Source organism: Crocodylus siamensis, chromosome 7 (assembly GCF_052110815.1).
Source record: "Crocodylus siamensis isolate JL-2025a chromosome 7, ASM5211081v1, whole genome shotgun sequence".
Lineage (NCBI taxonomy): Eukaryota > Metazoa > Chordata > Crocodylia > Crocodylidae > Crocodylus > Crocodylus siamensis.
In genome coordinates, this window is record NC_143401.1 from 96,576,030 (window position 1) to 96,597,616 (window position 21,587).

General features: G+C 47.2%; 1 protein-coding gene across 4 annotated transcripts in view; it reads right to left on the reverse strand.

Annotated features, from left to right (window-relative positions):
- SUFU (SUFU negative regulator of hedgehog signaling) overlaps nt 1-21,587 on the reverse strand; it is a 127,292-nt gene that overhangs the window by 86,904 nt on the left and 18,801 nt on the right. The window lies entirely within an intron of this gene.

Sequence of the window (21,587 nt, forward strand, 5' to 3'; positions counted from 1 at the left end):
TGCTGCAACTTCTGGCCATTGCTCCGTGTCCTCCTCTCTGCAGCAAGGAAGAAAAGGTGCTTTTCCTCCTCTTGATGGCAGCCCTTCAACTGTGTAAAGACTGCTCTCATGTCCCCTCTTAGCTGCCTTTTCTGCAAGCCAAACCTGCCCAGCTCCTTTAGCCTCTCCTTGTCCAACTTGTCCTCCAAGCCCTTTATCCCATTTGTCGCCCATCTCTGGACCCTCTCTGACTTCTCCACATCTTTTAAAAAAGTGGAGCCCAAAACTGCTGAGATCCCAATAGCCACTTCATAAATTGTTTCTCAACTACTATCTGTCCCATTGGCATAAACAGTAAGAACGAGATGCTGAAAAAGCAGGTAGGGTGAAATCCTAGATTCCATGAAAATTGGAGGCAATACTAGAACAGGCCGCCTAGGACATTTTGATTTGTTATTCCCATCTCTTGATCCCCGCTTTCCTTTGCATACCCTATCCCTTCATGAGCATCTCTCTTCCCACTGGCAAAACCAGTTTTAATTCGAGTTGGGTTGACAGGACTGAAAAAACCCTTAGGCTACGAGCACAACCAGCTAATATAACTTCAAGCACAGTAGCCTGAGTCTCAACTGAGATTTTCAGGAGTGTTAAGCTAACCTGACTGAACGAGCGTGACTGGAAAGACATTTTTGTCCTTTAAGAAAAGACCCTTGGTACAACTGCAAAGCAAAACGGATGCATTTTGCCCTTCCGTTGTTGATGCCCCTACAGCTGTTGCAATAAGAAGGGCACAAATAGATGTAAAGCCATTTACTTGGGAGTTTTTTTTCCCCATGGCTTAAAGCTCCTGGGCTACAACGACTCTTCTTTAATCATGTATTTGTGCATTAAATACCCATGCAGAAGTAAAACGTATTCATTTGGGTTCAAGACCTCACAAACCAATAACTCAAATGGATATACTTAAGAAGACAATTTGCCTTTGGACAAAGAGAAGGCAGAGACATTTGTTGATATTTTTAAAAACTGCCCAGACAGACAAAGAAAGAGGAAAGAAAAAAGAAAGAGGCTTATAAACAATGGAAGCTTGGGACAGGCCCCGAGGACTATTCCATGATGGCCCGCATTTCCAGGGAACAGATAAGAGAGGCTAAAGCGGCAACCAAACTTAGATTAGCAATGGGAATCAAAAACAACAAGAAGTCCTTCTTTAGATACATAGGGAACAGGAGGAAAACAAATAGGAGTATGGGGCCACTGCTCAACAACTCATGAGAGCTGGTTACCAGCATCCAGGAGAAAGCTGAACTCCTGGATGATGACTTTGCGTCCACCTTTCACTGGACCAAGGGGAAAACCACGCCAGGCAGAGTACAGGATGAGCATGGTAGGAATAATTGCCTTCCTACTATTGCTGTAAGATTGGTGTATGACCAATTAAAAAATTAGACGTATACAAGTCAGCAAGACCAGATGATCTTCATCCAAGAGTGGTCATGCTTGAAGACAGGCTGTAGATATAAGTGGACCTAGACAAGCTGGCAAGTTGGGCGGATCAGTTCCTGATGAAGTTCAACATCAAGATGTGAAGTGTTTCACCTTGGGACAAGCAACCCCCAACACAACTACAGCACCAAACTGACCAGCACCATGAACGAAAGGGACCTGGGTGTAATAATAGACCACAGGATGAACATGAGCCGGCAGTGCGATGCTGTAGCCAGCAGGGCTAACAATACCCTGGCATGCATCAATCAATGCATCTCCAGCAAAGCCAAGGAGGTGATTCTTCCACTCCACTCTGCACTGGTGAGACTGCAGCCGGAGGACTGCGTCCGGTTCTGGGCACCACACTTTAACAAGGATGTGGGCAAGTTTGAGAGAGTCCAAAGAAGAGCCACCCATATGATCAGAGGCAAGCCATAAGGCAAGCCATACAAGAAAAGGCTGAAGGACCTGGGACACTTCTGCCTGAGGAAAAGAAGGCTGAGAGGGGACCTGGTAGCAGTTCACAGGGGAGTACATCAAGGGCTTGGTGAGCGACTGTTCACCAGGGCACCTGAGGGGAAAACTAGGAGTAATGGCCACAAACTCCTGGAAGACCAATTCAGGCTCAATATTAGGAAAAACTTCTTCACAGTCAGTGTCCAGACTGGAATAAGCTTTCTCCAGAGATGGTGCAATCACCTACCCTGGAAGTCTTCAAGAGGAGACTGGATGGGCACCTTGCTGGGGTCTCCTGACGGCAGATGTCTTCCCTGCTTGATGCAGGCGGCTGGACCCGATGATCTTCCGAGGTCCCTTCCAGCCCCTTGCAGTCTATGAATCTATGAAAAGGTTTGAGGGGCCCAATCCTGTGAGGCAGCAAGCTCCACAGCTCCCAGTGAGGCCAGCAGAAGTCAACTGTTCAGCATCTTAAAGTCTTCTCCAATGATCCCCACACAGTTAGAAGCGATCAAATCTTTCATGCTGCACCCAACCCTGCTGCATGCTTACATGGCAATACATTTTCATTAAAGGGTTTTTAAATTGTTCCACATCAGTAGTAAGAGTCTGGCCCTACGTTTCTTTCTAAAGGTCATGAGTTAAAAAGTCACAATGGATTCGGAGCAGCAAAGCTCAGTTCACTGCATCAGTATTGCAGTGTTGTGCACGTTTCTGCATCAGTAACAGAGCTCCAATACAGACGCCTGAAAGTGTCTCAGCTTTACAGCAAGATAAAATAATGGTCCCAGTCCAGCAGGGTGGATTTAAGTCAAATCCATTTAAGTTACTATTTAAATCGCAGGTCAGGAAGCCTCAATTTAATCATTATTTTCTACAAAACGTGCATTCTTGCTGTTTGATAGCCATTATTCATTTAATTTCTTGAAACTCTGCACTTCTAGTGAGAGGTAAAGGCTTGACTGTGTGCACAAATCTGCAGGGGCAAGAGGGCTTATGGGTGGGTATCAGGTTTATTCTCTCCCATCTCCATATCCAGCAGTTAACAAGGATTTCTCTCTGGAGACAAATCCATGGTTTAAGAAATGAAACTCAGCTTCAGAGATGCTTAATGGGATTTTCTAGACTAAGCACTGAGTCCCACTGGGTAGAGTGGTTTTTTTTAGTCTTTACTAATCTATAGAGAAGCCTCTGGGAACCCCATAAAATTGGGCCCCTAACATAGTCCATGGCCTGTTGTGACCTGTTTATGAAACTTTTCTGACATGAATATATCGTCTCAAGTAGTATATAATTAGAAGTTATGATCCCTATTCCATGATGATATCTTTGCACTTTAATTAAAACTATCTTTATATAGGTTTATTTTTTCAAAAAAAAGCATCTTAGCAAAAAAAAATTTAAAAAAAGATTACATCAAACAAATCTGATTTAAATAAGAAGGATGATTACTAAGAATTTTTTTTCTACTCAGTTGGTCTAATAAAAGATATCACATTTATGCAAAGAACCTTGCCTGATTTAAATAAAAAAATCTAAGTTTCTGATTTAAAAAAAAAAAATCATTAATTTTCCATCCATCCTGCAGTTCAGCCCACACTTGGAGAAGAAACATTACCGATGTGTGCGAAACCTCAGGATGAACATGCTGCATCTGTCCATAGTCCCAGGTATATCAACTGAGCGCTGCAATCCAGCACTGAGTTTCTATCCTAACAGATCCAAATATTTCACATAGTTTTTGGTTGATGCCTTGCTTCCGCTGAACTATACACTTCTGAGCGAAAGGTTTTTACCAGAAAATAAAAATGTTAAGGAGGAAAAAATCTTATTTTGCCCAAACCCCAGAGAATACTGGGTAGAAAAACATCCTCTCGGTTGTCCTGTACATCTCATTATTTTTGCTCTTCCAGCTGGGGAAGCGCACTACCTTATAGCTGCCCCAGGTCTGAAGCCAGTGGCTGAAGCTATTTTCACAAAAGCAAACAGTCAGAGGAGGAATTCTTGGCTTGCTAGAAATCCACTGGCTCGAACCGCTGCCGTACATCAGACAGAGTCATATTTTGACTGCAGCTGTAATGGAAGGCTCTCATATGTGCCAAGTCAAATCCAATTCTGCATTTAATAGTTAAACCGTGTTTTGACACATGAGTGAAAGTAAACCATTTAAAAAGCCAAGGTCACATTTGACATACCATTCTTGGGTTAAAAACTCCCTTTATCTGCTCAGCAAATCAGCCCGATGGAACAGGCCGCATTGCAACTCTGCCCGTGTGCTCAAGAAGTCTGGCTTGTTCTTTAATGAGGTAAGAGTTTCAGGGATCGTGATATTTAGTTCCAGCGAAAGAATCTGAAGAAATAGAGGCCCCTTTATTTAGAGAGCGGCCTCACCAGCTTCCCCGAGCCCCCCGCCACTCTGGCCTCTGCCAGGACCTCTCCAGAAGCCACACACATAGAGCTGAAAAGCTGCTCCTCTGCAGCGCAGGACCCAGGGTGTTTTTCACATCAAACAACCCAGCTTAAGAGGATCAAAAGGCAAACTAGCCCTCTGCATTAAAGCAGCTCTGCAAACCAGAGGCTTTTTAGCTGAAATCAAAGCAACTTGCCAAAGCACTTATGTCCTGACTTTAGAGAGAAACAAGAAAAGCTTTTCTTCATTTTTGGTACCAAGATGGCAGCACTGCCAAAGGCCTCCGCGCTCCTGGATAAGGAGCAGAGTGTCTTAGGTGTTTATTTAGCGAGTTTAAGAGTTTGCGTGTCTACATATATTAGGTGTACAGACCCCTGGAAAGGGGAGTTTACATAGGAAAACAACCATAGATAGCTACAGGCACTCCAGAAAGTGAACCGCAAGAAGCCCTTCAGGATGCCTTTTGTACCCTTCCTAAGTTATGCCAGCTCCTGTTTGCAAACAGGAGATGCAAGGAAATAAGCCTTTCTTTGGAGGAAGGAGAGTCTAGTGTCATGGGCTCGAAACTGCAGGTCTGCCAATCAATCACATTGCCCTCCCCATTTAATTAAAAGGTTTGTGATGGGTGTCAAACTCACCCCATGCCCCGGGTCAGACCTGGACCTTCACAAGCCAGGTGTGGTAGGGAGCAGCGGGGGCAGTGAGGTAAGCAGTCACTGGGCAAGCAGGGATATGAAGGCCACGTCCACCAGGACACAGAGGTGCTGAATTGCACGGCCAAATTGTGGTCCTCCCCCTCCAGCCATGCCCCAGCTTCCATAGCCCACCGGGTCAGATGGAGTCGAATCTGGCATGTGGGCGGCATGATTTACGCTCCTGGTTCACAATAATGGCATGACGTGGCCTATGAGAAATGGAGGCTGGGCAGTGGTCCGTGAGTCCAAGAAGCCTGGTCAAGGGGAGAGAGCGCTGGACGGACTCACAAGCCCTGCCCGCAGTTTGTAGCTCAGCCACGACTCCTTGCAGGCCCTTGGCCAAGTGACAATTTACTTTCTGCCTCAGCTTCTCGCCTGCAAATGGCAATATGTTTCCTTACTCCACTGACGAGTACAAGCTTGTGATATTAACTGTATTAACTGGGATGTACGTGGATACTATGATTTTGAAAGCCTTAAGTGCCTACAGGGTGTAGGTTGTAGCTGTGTTGGTCTACAGACATAGGCAGACAAGGTACTTGGGGTAAATGTGAGATCTTTTATTAGACCAACTAAAAAATTGTTCAGAATTGTTCACGCCACTCCAGACATTGCCCCAAACAATGAACTGTAATTGCCTATCCACAATCTTTGTACATGAGCTCCTAGGAGTCTGAAATTGAGGGGATTTTGGTTGTTCACTGAAAAAGTCGAGTAGGATTTTGTTTCCCTGTAACGTAACCAAGTCAATGGGAGTTGGATGACAGCAATGTATTTTAAACTCCAATTTTTGGTTCTCTTATTTAATTTCTGTAAAATAATTACAGGACATCATGGAGATTTTTCTAAAATGCCCACAAAAGTCCTGTTTTTCTTATGAAAGCCTTTCTTTGCACACTAGACACTTACAGTATACAGAGGGCTGTGCTAGTGCACCGCAGCCAAACAGAGACTCTATAATCAACTGCTCACATTTCCCAGTCCCAAACTGGAGGACAGCAACATTGCAGGCACTTATAACTGTACCATTTATGCCAAATCATAGCAGTAATGCAAAGAGCACAGATGTAGGAACAAAGTAGGAGATCTGAGAGCATCTCAGCTAAATCTCTCCCAACTGTCTTCCATCTAAGAAGAGCATGCACCAACTGCAGATGCTTCCTCAGCCCAGTGAAGGGTATTTATACCCAAAAGCTTGCAAAGAAGAATTTTTCCAACTATCTGAGTTGGTTAGATAAAAGATACCAGATTTACCCAACGAACCTTATCTGCCTGCGTCCATAAACCAACACAGCTACAACCTTGACCCCTCCCAACCAAAAAATGCAAGGGTCTCCACCTTGGGAGGAAAAACCTGCAGCACCCTTATAGGCTCGGCAGTGCTACGTTGGTTAGCACTACAGAAGAAAAAGACTTGGGGGTCATCATTGACCACAAGATGAACATGAGCCTCCAATGCGATGCTGCGGCTAGTAAAGCGACCAAAATGCTGGCGTGCATCCATAGATGCTTCTCGAGCAAATCCCGGGACGTCATTCTCCCCTTGTACTCGGCCTTGGTGAGGCCGCAGCTGGAGTGCTGCGTCCAGTTTTGGGCTCCACAATTCAAAAAGGATGTGGAGAAGCTTGAGAGAGTCCAGAGGAGAGCCACGCGCATGATCAGAGGTCAGGAAAACAGATCTTACGATAACAGGCTGAGAGCCACGGGACTCTTTAGCCTGGAAAAGCGCAGGCTCAGGGGTGATCTGATGGCCACCTATAAGTTTATCAGGGGTGACCACCAGGATCTGGGGGAACGTCTGTTCACCAGAGCGCCCCATGGGATGACGAGGTCGAACGGTCACAAACTCCTGCAAGACCGTTTCAGGCTGGACATAAGGAAGAATTTCTTTCCTGTCCGAGCCCCCAAGGTCTGGAACAGTCTGCCAGCGGAGGTGGTTCAAGCACCTACATTGAACACCTTCAAGAGTAAATTGGATGCTTATCTTGCTGGGATCCTATGACCCCAGCTCACTTCCTGCCCCTTGGGCAGGGGGCTGGACTCGATGATCTCCCGAGGTCCCTTCCAGCCCTAATGTCTATGAAATCTATGAAACTGTCTTCATTCTCAGCAAAAGAACTGATTTGCCAAAACAACTCCTTTCATTCAGAGGTTTGTCCTCTCGCAGTAAAACCCAAACAGCTTTCTATGCCATGCTTTATCATAAGAAGCGATGTATATTTAAACACACACACACACACACAGAGGTAAAAAACCCCCATAAGGTAGTCCATCCAGCATCATGTTCATAGCAGGGAGTGATATTGTCTTTATGCATCCGTAAAAAACAGAACAGGAAACCCATCTGAAAAAAAAACCCCATCAGAAGTCTAAGCAGCAAAACCCCGTCCTTGTGAATAGATGTCATGTGAACACACAAGACCACCCGTCACACCAAAAACATCCAGCAAGTACAGCCCCAACTCTGCTTATTTGCACAACACACTTCTCTTCAATGGCCTGCAAGCAGGGAACAGCATCAGCCTTTGTTTTAAAATAAAGCATAACATTTATTTTAAGAATAGATAAACTGGATACACTAAAATATGAAATCTATCTGGATAGCAGAATGGAATCTTTTCATAACTCTCAGCAGGACATTTCACAAGCTCTTACAACCGTGAACCCATGCCTCTAAAGTTTCCTGGACTCATTCCTATCCCGGCATCAACCTGAGCACAGGGAAAGTCAAAATTCACTCACAAAAGTTGGATTCTTTAACATGCATCATACTGCTGCAAAGACCAGATGACATTTCAATTTTTGCTGACATATCAGCTTGTCTAAAAACTGCTTCAAAGGGAAAGAGCCGGATTTAAAATAGCTAAAATTCCTCTTAAATGCAATGCCTTTCCAATCAGCCAAATCAGAAGCCTTTTAAAACCAATAAGTGACATCATTTTCATAAAATTGTTCCAAAATCCAAACATATGCAGAGCCATTTCACATGCAGTTCTTTGGAAGCAGAGTGTTTGTAATACCTCAGAATATTAACGCAGGAACCACACTGCTGAAATGACAGTCAAACCCGCATTCAGACTGAGTTAGAGCTGAGATTTGTAAATTGTTTCAGTGCAAAGCTATGTGCAAATGGTATTCTGCTCACAGTGAGCTACCATTTACAGAGTGAAGTATAGAAAGACAAAAGGAAAGACAGAAAGAAAAAAGACCTCAATGTAAGTTCCACTCTGTCAGAGATGTGCTATTCATTACACATCTACTTTACTGTTCAGCTTCCCCAAAACTCAGCTGGTAACAATCTTGCCCCCAAAGCCTACCAAGCCCCGGGGATGGGATCCTAAATGTTGACACAATGGGCAAAGCAATTTTCTTTTTTTAAAAACAAACAAACAAACAAACACGTGTTCAGGCTGCCCACCGAAGTTACAACCTGACCTGTCGCCTGTGAGTGTATATTTTGATTTAATACGTCTACTTGCATTTCAAAATGTTACAGAAAACACGTAGCACACTGGAGTATTATTTGCATTGCAGTGCAAACGAAGGGTGCTTTGTACATCTGAGATAGGCCACTTCTCAAATAGCAGGTGCCCAATTTTACCTACCCAAATTCAAAAGTGTTGTCTTGATTGTGTTAGGTAGCAAATTACAGTAAGAGGATATGGACATAGACATAGCAGACTAGAGGATGGAGATCCCAGGACTTTCAGGGATGGAGATCCCAGCATTCTCTAGGAGCCTGGTTTTTTTTTTTTTATATATAGATAGATAGATAGATATATCTATCAGGTATACATAGATCTATATCAGATATATAAATTACAATAAGAATATATGTGTGTGTGTGTATGGATGTGTGTATACACACACCTCAACATCCGAAGACAAAAGAGCCGAGCTGACCCTACTGATATATGAACCTGGGTTCCAAGGAGGCTAGGAACGACGCATTATGTCTGAAACGCAGCCAAGTGCTTAAATTCACATTAGGATGCTGCAAATCAACGGTATACAGAGGCCATGAGGACATAGAAGATCTGGGTCAGATCAAATCAACCAGATAAGAAATACTGTTAGTGCACCACTTGGATACAACCCAAATCATTAATTATTGCTAAGAATTAACCTGCAGCGAAGACAGAAAACTGTAAGGCAGCGACTGAGATGGATTTCAGTCTTGCTCTCGGCTAGGCCACCTCCTCCCAGGAGATCAGGGTCAAGGTGTTCATTCTCTGATCTTCAGTCTCACTATCTGTGGGAAATGGGATAGTATTTCCTTGTCCCCCAGGGCGTTGGCAAGCTGCATCTTATTGTTCTGTGGGCACAAGGTGTAGCGTGAATACTACTGATAACATGTTTAATTAATAAGGGCGGGGGATAAACCTGCCCTTGAATCCCTTCCTTGCCACAAACTCCCAGTCACCTGTGGCACAGGTCCCCATGTCTAATAAAACATGTCCCTCTGTCAGAGGGCAGGATGATAATAAACTCAGTAAAAGCAAGATACTTATACAGCGTGGTGACAGAGGCCGCAAAAAGGAAATAATGGACCCCTTCCTGTGCACCAAATTAATATTAATATTGAATAGGAGGGAGTAGCTAAAATGAACATCAAACCTTTGTTCGCGCTGGTGTTTTTAGCTGCACTGAAGTCCAAGGATAAGTGGCTTTGGTCTCGCACTGGGTAAGCAGTGACATACGCTAGACCAGAGATTTCTATCCTACATTGTTATTGCTGCACCATTAGCCAAGGCCTATGTTTTAACCTGACACAACATGGCTACACAAATAAACAGATTTTAGGCCCAAGTTTTCCCTCCCCCCACCCCGTATTATGCCTCAGTTCCACATACACAACTGTATTTCATCTTGGTATTCCCTAAAATATGCAAGCAGGAAGATACGTCTAGACAAACGCACAGGGACCTGAGCAAACGAGATGCTATAACTCTCAGTTACGGCCTGCATCGCTTCGCAGACTAGTTGGGAGGAAGAGGAGAAAGCCATTACAGCAAGAGGAGAAAGCCATTAAAGCAAAAAGGCACTTATGTTCAGAAGGGGAAGGAGAAACTAGTGAGGGAAAAGAAGCAACTTATCCAGATCCATATCTCAATGTTTCTTCTCTTCTCTATTCAGGCTGTAATCCCTTCAAGGCAAGGGCTGTCACCATTTGCACAGTATCTAGGTACAAAGAGGCCCCAGGTCTATCTGAGAGATGCATGATACAATAATAAAGACAAGTTATCTATTGCATGGCATGTCAGAAGATGACTGAACTAAACGAATGCGCTTCCTTTGCATGGGCATGGAGATCCCACTTAAACCCTCAGCTGAAGCCTCTCCTATCAGTGTGAAAGCAATGATCCTTATAAGGCCCTTGGGGAATGGTATTTCACCTTCAAAATCTTGCTGGGAATGCCAAATAGCTGGGTTGCAAGATCAACTACTCGCTGCACAAGAGGCCCAGAGCTAAACAGCAGCTCAGGGAGTATGTTGTAGCTAGAGGGGGTGAGGAAAGAGCAAAGGGCCGAGCTTGTAGCGTTTGCAGCCTCTTGAGCAGCCGTGTTTTAGGACTGCCAGGATCTCCGTCAGGGAGCAGAGCTCCACCATGCTACGGCCTGTAGAAACACTTGGTATCCTCCAACAGCTTCTCCATCAGCTCCAACATAAAAAGTAAAATCAACCAGATAAGAAATACTGTTAGTGCACCACTTGGATACAACCCAAATCATTAATTATTGCTAAGAATTAACCCGCAGCGAAGACAGAAAACTGTAAGGCAGCGACTGAGATGGATTTCAGTCTTGCTCTCGGCTAGGCCACCTCCTCCCAGGAGATCGGGATCAAGGTGTTCATTCTCTGATCTTCAGTCTCACTATCTGTGGGAAATGGGATAGTATTTCCTTGTCCCCCAGGGCATTGGCAAGCTGCATCTTATTGTTCTGTGGCACAAGGTGTAGCGTGAATACTACTGATAACATGTTTAATTAATAAGGGCGGGGGATGAACCTGCCGTGCCCAGCCTTGCTCCCAGTAGGTCAGAGGAAAAGAAAACATCAGATCATGGTTGAAAACAGGAATCCAGGCGAGCAACTCGGCTGTAAGGAAGATGAGCTACAGACATATTTGCCCTTAAACATCAGGTTTCTCCAGAAAGGGCATATCCTTCTTGTGCTCGTGCGGTCAGAGGCATGGATTCTGCTATCCAGTTTCCAGGCTTTGGGTTTTTTTGAAAGATTGCCCCGATGTATTATTTGTGCCCCAAATGCAGCAGATTAGAAGCAAAACACAGTACATTCCCGGTCACTTGAACTCAATGAAAAATCCTCCTTTGATTTCAGCAGGGCCAGCTTTTCCCTGAAAGTTTTTAGTGGAAACCTAACCACCACATCTCTGCCAGGCACATTAGCTGTGGAGACTTTTGAATCCGTTTCTCATTAAAGAAACAGCAGTGGAGATGGAGACGCAGATGAAAATACCTATGTCAGTTTGGAGCACATTTCACTTATCACTTCTGTCACAACGCAGTCCCCATAACCGCGCCAATCCACAGCCTGTGCTCTACCATGGAGGAATAACCGACCCTGTAAAACGTGGCATCCGGCATGCAGCCGTTAAGTGGCACTCCCCATCCATCCCTGAACACTACATTTGTCACTTTTCTGTTTAAAATCTCTCTTATGAATACTGAAGAATTTAGGGCCCAGCAACCTATATTTCTATTTATTAATAAAGCTATACATATGGATTTAACTTAGCTAGAAAATGGCAACTTAGGGCGTGTCTTAGTTGGGGAAGTTGTTGGCTTTACCACACCCAAATAATTTGGCTACTACAGTTATACAGGTCGAACTCCCCTGTAGATCCTCACGTTGCATAACATTGGCCTTTTCTCTGGTTTAATTCATCCGAAAACAGAAAAGGGTGCTGTTATCCTACCTGCGGTTTCACTCGGGGAGTCAGACCACTGTAACCATAGCAGTGTAATTATACTGGTGTAGCAGTGCTAGTAAATAGTTTAGGGTAGACATGCCCTTGGTAACTGCAGAAAGCAACGTCTTACAAGAAGGCTATGCTGAGGACAGGCCCGACCTCTTGCAAAGCACGTGATAAACCAGCTCGGTGATGCTCCCCCTGCTAGACTCCTCCCAGGCCATCGTATCTGGTCCAGTAACACTGGACTTGTAGTCTTCAGCTTCTTTGAGCTCTCTAATGGTCCTGTCCTAAGACTTCACAGAAGAAAGACTTCTTGGCCTGGCAGCTGTTACCCGCTCGGGATGTGTGCTAGGTACCCCAGACATCTTGACAGCTCAATCATGCACGGTCCCAGAGGTCCGACCTCATAAATACTCGTTTCCAGCTGGTCTCTCCAGAGCCTGGAGACAGTCAAAGCACATTGCAAAGAGGACTCTGAAACCATCTTATTCGGACCCGCAGCTCTACACAAAGCAGTAAAGTACCCTCCCCTGCTTCAGGTTCCTTGCCAATCTTACACGAGTCCTCATGGATCGCAGGAAAATAGGGCTTGAAAGGACCTCACAAAGTCATCTCGTCCAGCCACTTGCTCAAGGCAGGATCACATGACTGAATCATCCCAGGTACGTGTCCATCCAGCCTGCTCTTGAAAACTTCCAGGGATGGAGATCCCAGCACGTCTCTACGAGCCTGCTCCAATGCTTGACCACCGTTGGAGACAGAAAGTCCCCCCGATCTCCAACCTCAATTTCCCCTGCAGCAGTTTGAGGCCACTGCCCCTCATCCTGCTCTCTACCACCATGCAGAATAGCCCAGGATGTCCTTATTCCTCCCCTTTCTGCCCCCGAACAGCCGGGCTTTCTGTTTCCAGTTTCTTCTCACTCTCCCTCCCGCTCTCAATAGGTCAGCCAGAGAGCCTTTCATCCCGGCCTTTGTCTGGTGACCCCTCACCAGCCTCAAGTGATCCAAATCCCTCTCAAGGTGATCTGTTGCTTAGTTACCAGCCACCTGGGCAAACTGGGACTTCTGGGTGGTAGCCAGCTTTTTGTGCAAGGGGCCTTCCACATGAATAGGGGACCACCAACATCTAATCACCCTCCATTATTCCTCCTGCGTCACTACCCCCTGGGATTTCCACTCAAGTGGGAGGTGAAATGACAGCCTGGGGAGCAACCGGCTGGGCAAGCAAAGCGGAGTCTGTAAACTGAGGGTGAGCCCGTTATCTCAATCAAATGCCCAAGTGATGTATACAGAGTCCCCCAACGGTAACGGCACTGAATAAGTAGCTCGGAGCATCTACCCTAGGACAGTATTACTTAGATAGTAACCAGGGAAGATGCGAGTCGGAAAGACAAGGGGAAGATGTAAACTGAGGCAGAAAAAGGTAAATGTGTTATCTTTTATTAGACCAACTAAATAGTTGGAAAAATTGTTCTCTGCCAGTTTTTGGGCACAAACACCCTTCTTCAGGCAGAGGGAGCGTCTGCTGCTGAGACACTCAGATGCATTTCTTGCAACATTCATTTTATTCATACGCTCGTTCAGGTTGCCAAATCCAGAAAATACGCCTCCTCTGACACCGTGGCAGGTGCGGCCACACAACTGGAGAAGCTGAAGGAACAGCAAGACCTGGATTGTGGCTGGAGGAAGAAGAGAACACACTAAAACGGGGCTTTACTCCATACGTGGTCCTTTCATCAGGATTGTATTTCTGAGACAGTATCTAGAGTAGAGATGATGAGACACATCCAGGTACTAATTTTTTAGCATTCTGCACTTTGTACCATCATTTCTACCAGGGCAAATTAGCCGTAACAAGTAATCGGATGTGGTGGTTTATGCCCATGCTACATTGATATAATTACTTGTGAAAGCAGAGGAGGGTTTGCTTAATCCACCCAGTCCTACTGTATATTCCTTCCATGAAAGGAAGTCTCTCATACAAATTCCTCTCTGCAGCTTGCCTCTTCTTCCACCACTTTGTGCTTGAAAGCTTGTCTAGCATCTCTGCCACCTATACAGCTTGTCCAATATAAGATATCACCAAAGAAATGTTGTCTCTTGCTTATTTCCTGGACCATCACGACTGCAACAACCCTCTAAGCCCTCCTGTTGAAAACTTCATCGTGCTTCTCTCTTTGCAGAGCCATATTTTTCCTGATCTAACTTTGTGGCAATTCACCCAGCCACCTCTTGCCTTTAGTCTTGTCTTCCTACCGGGACAAGCTATAATCTGAGCACTTTGGGAAACTCCTAATAAGGTTTCCCATCTTGAAATGACACTTTCTCCCTGTATGATCATCTCTGTAGTTTTAGGGCAGGCAGAGCTGAAAGCAGTAATCAGGTTGGTCCCTAAAGAGCCCTCCTTCCCTTTGCACTGAGCCTGATGTCCTGGCTGCTCCTGGCTCTCAGCGTCTCTGCCATTTCCATTCATTACGTGGCATCTCCAAACCCCACCCCAAGTATTTAAACAAGGGACAGAGCAACAGAAAATGAGGCCCTGCCCAGTTTCATAGTTGGTTGGGTCAGAAGGGACCTAAGCAGATCATCAAGTCTGACCCCCTGCCATGGCAGGAAAGGGTACTGGGGTCAAACGACCCCAGCAAGGTGATTGTCTAGCCTTGTCTTAAAGCCCCCCAGGGTAGGAGCCAGCACCACTTCGCTAGGAAGTTGGTTCCAGATCCTGGCTGCCCTGACTGTGAAGTCGCGCCTCCTGATGTCTATCTGAATGTACCCTCTGCCAGCTTGTGACCGTTATTCCTGGTCACTCTTGGTCAAATGTGTCGCCAACTGGCTGGAGGGCCGCACCCAGAGGGTGGTAGTGGATGGGTCCTTCTCAACCTGGAAGGACGTGGGCAGTGGGGTCCCCCAGGGCTCGGTCCTCGGGCCCGCACTGCTCAACATCTTCATCAGTGACCTGAGCAGATCATCTAGTCCGATCCTCTGCCACGGCAGGAAAGAGTACTGGGGTCAAACAACCCCAGCAAGATGTTCATCTAACCTCCTCTTAAACACCCCCAGGGTAGAAGCCAGCACCCTAGCTGCCCTGACCGTGAAGTCGCGCCTCCTGATATCTAACCTAAACCTACCCTCTGCCAGCTTGTGACCGTTATTCCTGGTCACTCCTGGCGGTGCTCGGGGGAACAGGGCCTCCCCCAGTGCCTGCTGGTCCCCCCTGACTAGTTTATAACAGGCCACGAGACCCCCCCTCAGCCGTCTCTTGTGGAGGCTGAACAGGTTCAGGTCCCGCCGCCTCTCCTCGTAGGGCCTGCCCTGCTGCCCCCTGGATCATGCGAGTGGCCTCCTCTGGACCCTCTCCATGTTGTCCACATCCCTCCTGAAGTGTGGCGCCTAGAACTGGACGCAGTGCTCCAGCTGCGGCCTGACCAGTGCCGCACAGAGGGGGAGGATCACCTCCGTGGACCTGCTCGAGATGCATCTGTGGATGCAGGACAAGGTGCGGTTGGCCTTCCTGACCGTGTCCCCACACTGCCGGCCCGTGTTCATCTTGGAGTCAATGATCACCCCCAGATCCCTTTCCGCCTCCATGCTGACAAGAGGGGAGTCCCCCAGCCTGTAGGTATGGTGCCGGTTGTTCCTCCCCAGGTGCAGCACCTTGCACTTGTCTGTGTTGAAACCCATCCTATTCTCGTCCACCCATCCCTGTAACCTGTCTAGGTCTGATTGTAGCCTGTTGCATCCTTCCAGTGTGCCCACGTCCCCCCACATCTTAGTGTCATCAGCAAATTTGAACAGGTGCTTTTTACCCCCTCGTCCAAATCGCTGATTAAGATGTTGAACAGTGCAGGCCCGAGGACCGAGCCCTGGGGGACCCCACTGCCCACGTACTTCCAGGTTGAGAAGGACCCATCCACTACCACCCTCTGGGTGCAGCCGTCTGGCCAGTTGGCGACACATTTGACTGTGTGGGTGTCTACACCACAGCCCCCCAGTTTCTTAATGAGAACGGGGTGAGAGACTGTGTCAAAAGCCTTCTGGAAGTCCAGGAAGATTATATCCACTGCTACCCCTGCATCTAACGATCCGGTGATCTGATCGTAAAAGGCCACCAGGTTGGTCTGATAGGACCTGCCACTGATGAACCCGTGTTGGTTGCCCCTGAGCATGCAGTCCCCTGCTGGCCCCTCGTGGATGTGTGCCAGCATAATTTTCTCGAACAGCTTGCCTGCGATCGAGGTGAGACTAACCGGCCTATAGTTTCCCGGGTCCTCCTTCCTGCCTTTTTTGAAGATGGGGACCACGCTGGCCCTCTTCCAGTCCTCCGGTACCTCACCAGAGCACCACGAGTGCTCGTAAAGCCGTGCCAAGGGACTTGCAATGACCTCGGCCAGTTCCTTTAGAACTCTAGGGTGGAGATCATCCGGACCGGCTGACTTGAATACGTCCAACCCCTCCAGAAGCTCCCTAACTAAATCCTCGCTAACCCGTGGCCCAGGGGTGCCTCCCCCGGGGCCCGAGAGGGGCCCAGCAGGGAGGTGGCTGTTCTGGTCCCTACTTAGGAAGACGGAGGCAAAGAAATCGTTAAACATGTTAACCTTGCCGTCCGGTGTGACAACCAAATTTCCCAATGCGTCCTGCAAGGGCCCCACGTTACCGGGGACCTTCTTTTTACCCCCTATGCATTTAAAAAAGGACTTCTTATTGTCCTTAATCTGGGAAGCTAGTCCCAGTTCCATCTCTGCCTTGGCCTTCCTAAGTACCCCCCTACATCCCCGAGCAACTACAGAATAGTCCTCCCTGGTGATGACCCCTTCTTTCCATTGGGTGTAAGCCTCCTTTTTAGCAAGGAGACAGTCCCAGATGCTTTTGGTGAGCCATGGAGGCTTGTGTGCTCTCCTGCTCCCTTTGATCCTCGTTGGGATTACCTTCCTTTGGGCTTGGAGGATCGTCTCCTTAAGGAGCGACCACTCTCCTTGGACACCAGCTCCCCTCCCCTCCAGGACCTCAGCGCTTCTCCAACTATCCTCCTTAGCTTGTTGAAGTCTGCCCTCCTAAAATCTAGGGCCGCTGCCTTACTGCATGCCTTTGCCACTTTGCGCTGGATGGTGAATCCCAGCAGGCGATGATCGCTGTCGCCCAGGGGGTCGAGCCCCCGCAGCCCCTCACCAGGTCATCTCCCATGGCCAGCACTAGGTCCAACAAGGCGTCTCCCCCGGGGGGGCTGTGCACCTCCTGGGTTAGACGGAGGCCCTGCATTTGGGCTAGGGACCGACGTGAGCATTCAGACCTAGCTGACTGTTCTCCCCAGCAGATGTCTGGGAAGTTCAGGTCCCCCGTGACCACCACATCCTTAGCCTTCACTACCTCTGTGAGCTGACCCAAGAATTCCTGGTCAAGCTCTTCTCCCTGGTTGGGAGGTCTGTAGTAGACTCCCACCGTTAAGTCTCTTTCCCCTCGACTGCCTCGTACTCTAACCCAAAGCACTTCAGAGTGCCCCTCCCCTGACTCCTTGCTAATTGACGAGGATGAGTATTCCTCCTTAATATAGAGCGCCAAGCCCCCACCTCTCTTTCCCATCCTGTCCCTCCTGTACAGCCTATAGCCCTTGACATTCACCGCCCAATCATGCGTTGCGTCCCACCACGTTTCCGTAATCCCCACTATGTCCGGGCTGGTGTCAGCCAGCAGGAGGGTGAGTTCCTCCTGCTTGTTACCCATACTATGAGCGTTTGTGTAGAGGCATTTGAGGCCTCCTGTGGGTGTGTGTACTGACCCCGTAGTCCCAGCGTTACCCTGGCCCCTATCTCTTACCTGTTTATTCGCTTCGCTCGTTGGTCTGGGCTGGTGCTGGCTCTTCCGCCCCAGGTGCAGCACCTTGCACTTGTCCATGTTGAATCCCATCCTATTCTCATCCACCCACCCCTGTAACCTGTCTAGGTCCGAGTGCAGCCTATTCCTCCCTTCTAGCGTGCCTACTTCTCCCCACATCTTAGTGTTGTCAGCAAATTTGAACAGGGTGCTTTGTACCCCCTCATCCAAGTCGCTGATGAAGATGTTGAACAGTGCGGGCCCGAGGACCGAGCCCTGGGGGACCCCACTGCCCACATCCCTCCAGGTGGAAAATGCCCCGTCCACCACTGCTCTCTGGGCGCGGCCCTCCAGCCAGTTGGAGACCCATTTGACTGTGTAGGTGTCGACACCACAGTCCTCCAGTTTCTTAATGAGAATGGGGTGAGAGACAGTGTCGAAGGCTTTCCAAAAGTCCAGAAAAACTATGTCCACTGCTACCCTGCATCTAAGGATTTGGTGACCTGGTCGTAGAAGGCCACCATGTTGGTCTGAAAGGACCTGCCGCTGATGAACCCGTGTTGGCTGCATATCTATCCCATTGCAATGCCCTTGTGAAGCTCGAGGCCAAAGGGTCTGCAATTCGTGCAGTAACCTGCAGCAACTGAAATGGTGGGAGCTGTGGGTTTGCAAGCCTTGAAGCCACTCCATGCTATCGGCCCATGAGCAGCGAGCACTGAACTGGGTTGTAAGCAAGTCATTCACCCAGCTTCCTTCTCCAGGCATATCCATACTGGCCTATTTAAGAGCTCCCAGTGGCCCAGTCCTCCATCAACTGGTCTAATCCATTCTGAAGCCAGTTATACTCTCTGCCTTTACAATCTCCTGTGGTAACAAATCCCACCAGTTAACTACGTGCTGTGGAAAACAGCTGTTCAAACCATTGCTTGGATAGGGTTATAAAGGTGAGGGGAGAAACAGCTGTCCCAAGAATAAAACCGTACTTTGGGAACTGAAAGGAAAAGCTACTCCTAAACACAACAGCAGCAGACGGTCTCACAAGACTTCTGCGTTTTAGAAGAGGGAGTACAAGGAAAACTTAGCAGCAGCAACCTCTGAATTTCATGCACATTAGCCAGACAGAGGCATTCAGAAGAGATTTGAGGTTAACCCTGTTTGCTTTTCCCTTGTACTTTGTCTTCCTAAAATTTCTTCCTTTCTCCACTATACGCAACAAGCCTGTCTGGCATCTGCACGCAGACAACCTCGCCCATCCACCTAGACTGCAGAACGTCTCCACCGGAGCCCTCTACAGCCGTCCGAGCCACAAGCCTGGTCAAGCTTGCTTGACCTAGTTTCATAGTTTCATAGTAGCTAGAGTCGGAAGGGACCTAGGTAGATCATCTAGTCAGACCCCCTGCCTTGGCAGGAAAGAGCACCGGGGTCAGATGACCCCGGCAAGGTGCTCATCTAACCTCTTAAACACCTGTCAAGTAAAAAGTCATTTTATGGCAAAATAAGGTTAAGAGCTCTATTTAATTTTTATTTCACCCTCATTAACCAAGTACATCCAGATCTACGTGTTGTGTCTGACTGGGTCTTATCTTTTGAGACAGTAGCTGCTTTATCCCATGCATCTGCACACCTCTCCCTCTATCAACACCACTCCCAGGAAAAGTTTTTTATGCACATCCTTAGAAATCAAACCTCTTCCTCACTATCCTTTTGTAAACATGCTCTAAAGCCACTGAGCTCCTGCCAGCCAACAGGCTAGTGACTAGTCCTGATGCTCTCTGAACACTTGGCTTGGATTCCCAGTTGCTCTTCTCGGGTTTAATGGTGAGGGAGCATGCTGTGAAAGCAGAGCGCTCAGCTCGGGCTCGCAGCGCTTACCAGAAATGCAGCAGGCAGGTGAAGCAGCAGTACCAACTAACTGGGCAAACCCTTAGTCATGGGATCTTCACGGCATCTTATGAAGGAAGCTATAGGCTACGAAAGCCCATGCCTCTCTGAATGAGGTAGCCTATAAGGTACCACCCTGCCCTGCCTTCTGCCTAGAAAACCCTGTCTCTGCCAGAGAGAAAGCCATCTAGATGACAGAGGGAGGATCTGGTAACAGAGAAATATTCACGCTGAACACAATAGAGAGAAAACAATATCGATTTTTAGCCAGCTTTTTAGATGAAACCTTCATAATTTCATAAATGTATCCAATTTTACCCATTTTTTTTAATGACATCATAATTTCACGAGGAAGCAAATTTGACCACCTGGAGAGAAAACAGCACACATCCTTTTTGCATCTTGTCAGCCCCCATTGCCGCGTAGCAAGAAAGCATTTTGTATCACAAAGATGCTTGTCCTAGCCCCATGCGTGTGCAGATGTGCTACCGATAGAGGAAGCCCACTTTCCTTCCAATAACGCAAAACTATAAACTTGTATCCCTTTACTGAAAACAGCCCCCTTGTAAACCCAACTACTGTGCTGTAAATGTTATACTAATTTTCCCCCCGCACTTCCAAAAAGTTTCCTTCCAAATCTAACTCGATATGAAGGCGCTTTGCTTCTGCAGCCCCTGCAAATGCACACAGCAGCACCAGCTGACTTCTCTCTGTAGGTGGCCCATGTCTTCTGCATTATTAATGGTGTTAACTACCTCAAACAAATGACATTTGGAAACCAAATACACTCTTGGGAGGGGGGGATAAAAGTTTTCCGTGTGGTGACCATAGCTACAAGGGAGGTCTACCTCCAGCACAGAAATAAAGTCTTAAATGCCCCTGGTGTATTAGCTCAGTGCGGTATCTGATGGAGTTATCTAGAGAGTGTACAGGCAGGCATGACACTTGGCTTCATTATTTTTTCAGATGTTTAAGATTTGCTTAAGTAAGCAAATGTGCAAAAGAAAAAAAATAATAAGAACGGCAACTTGCTTGCTATATGGATTCTCCTCTCCAGTTCTCTTTCCTCTGTGCCCCAGCCCAAAGCCCGAATGGAAAAAGGAGCAATCAGCCTACAGGTCAATATACTTACTCTCTGACAAGCAAATGAGGTAGGTAGAAAGAGGACGGGGCTGTGAGCGAACAAGACCCGAACTCTGACTCCTTGCCTTCGGTATGCTTCCAGCTATGACTGATAGCTAAAGTCATTAAGGAAACTTAATCAAAAGCCTTCCCTCTTGCTGCTGCCTCAGGTGACAATGCTCAAAGGAAATATGCTCCTGGATATATGGGACAAAGCTACATTTGTAGTCATACAAAATAAGAGAATCACAGGGGGGAAAAAAAAATCTGGCTGGAAGGGACCCTTGGGGAGTCATTGCATCCACCTGTCTAAACCTCCCCAGATTAATGCTGGTCTAACCTGCACTTTAAAAACTTCCAATTAAGACAGATCCCTAGAAAACCTACTAATCTTTGTTCTTACTCCCCACTGCCCACTTTCCAACTTGTCCGTGTCTTTCTTGAAAGGCAGTGGTCCAAACTGGACGGGGTGCTCCAGGCGAGGCTTCACGAGGCTCATGAGAACCAGAGGACTCTCCCACTGTGACTTGTATATGGCACTCCAATTAATACATATGGTATACTCATCATCTTTTTTTCCAATATTAAACTAGCGATGGGAGATATGTGACTGTGTTGAATCTGTATGTGTGAATCAAAAGTTTCTTTCTGGTGAATCTGCTGATGGCAATGAATGGGTACTTTCCCTTTATATTTACAATGTATTTGGTGCATGCCGGTCTGGAAGCACTCTTTCCCACACTTGTAGCTGGAGTCCTGTATTTACAAAGGCCCTGGGACAAATATAGCAGGTCACTTGTATTGAGCCATGG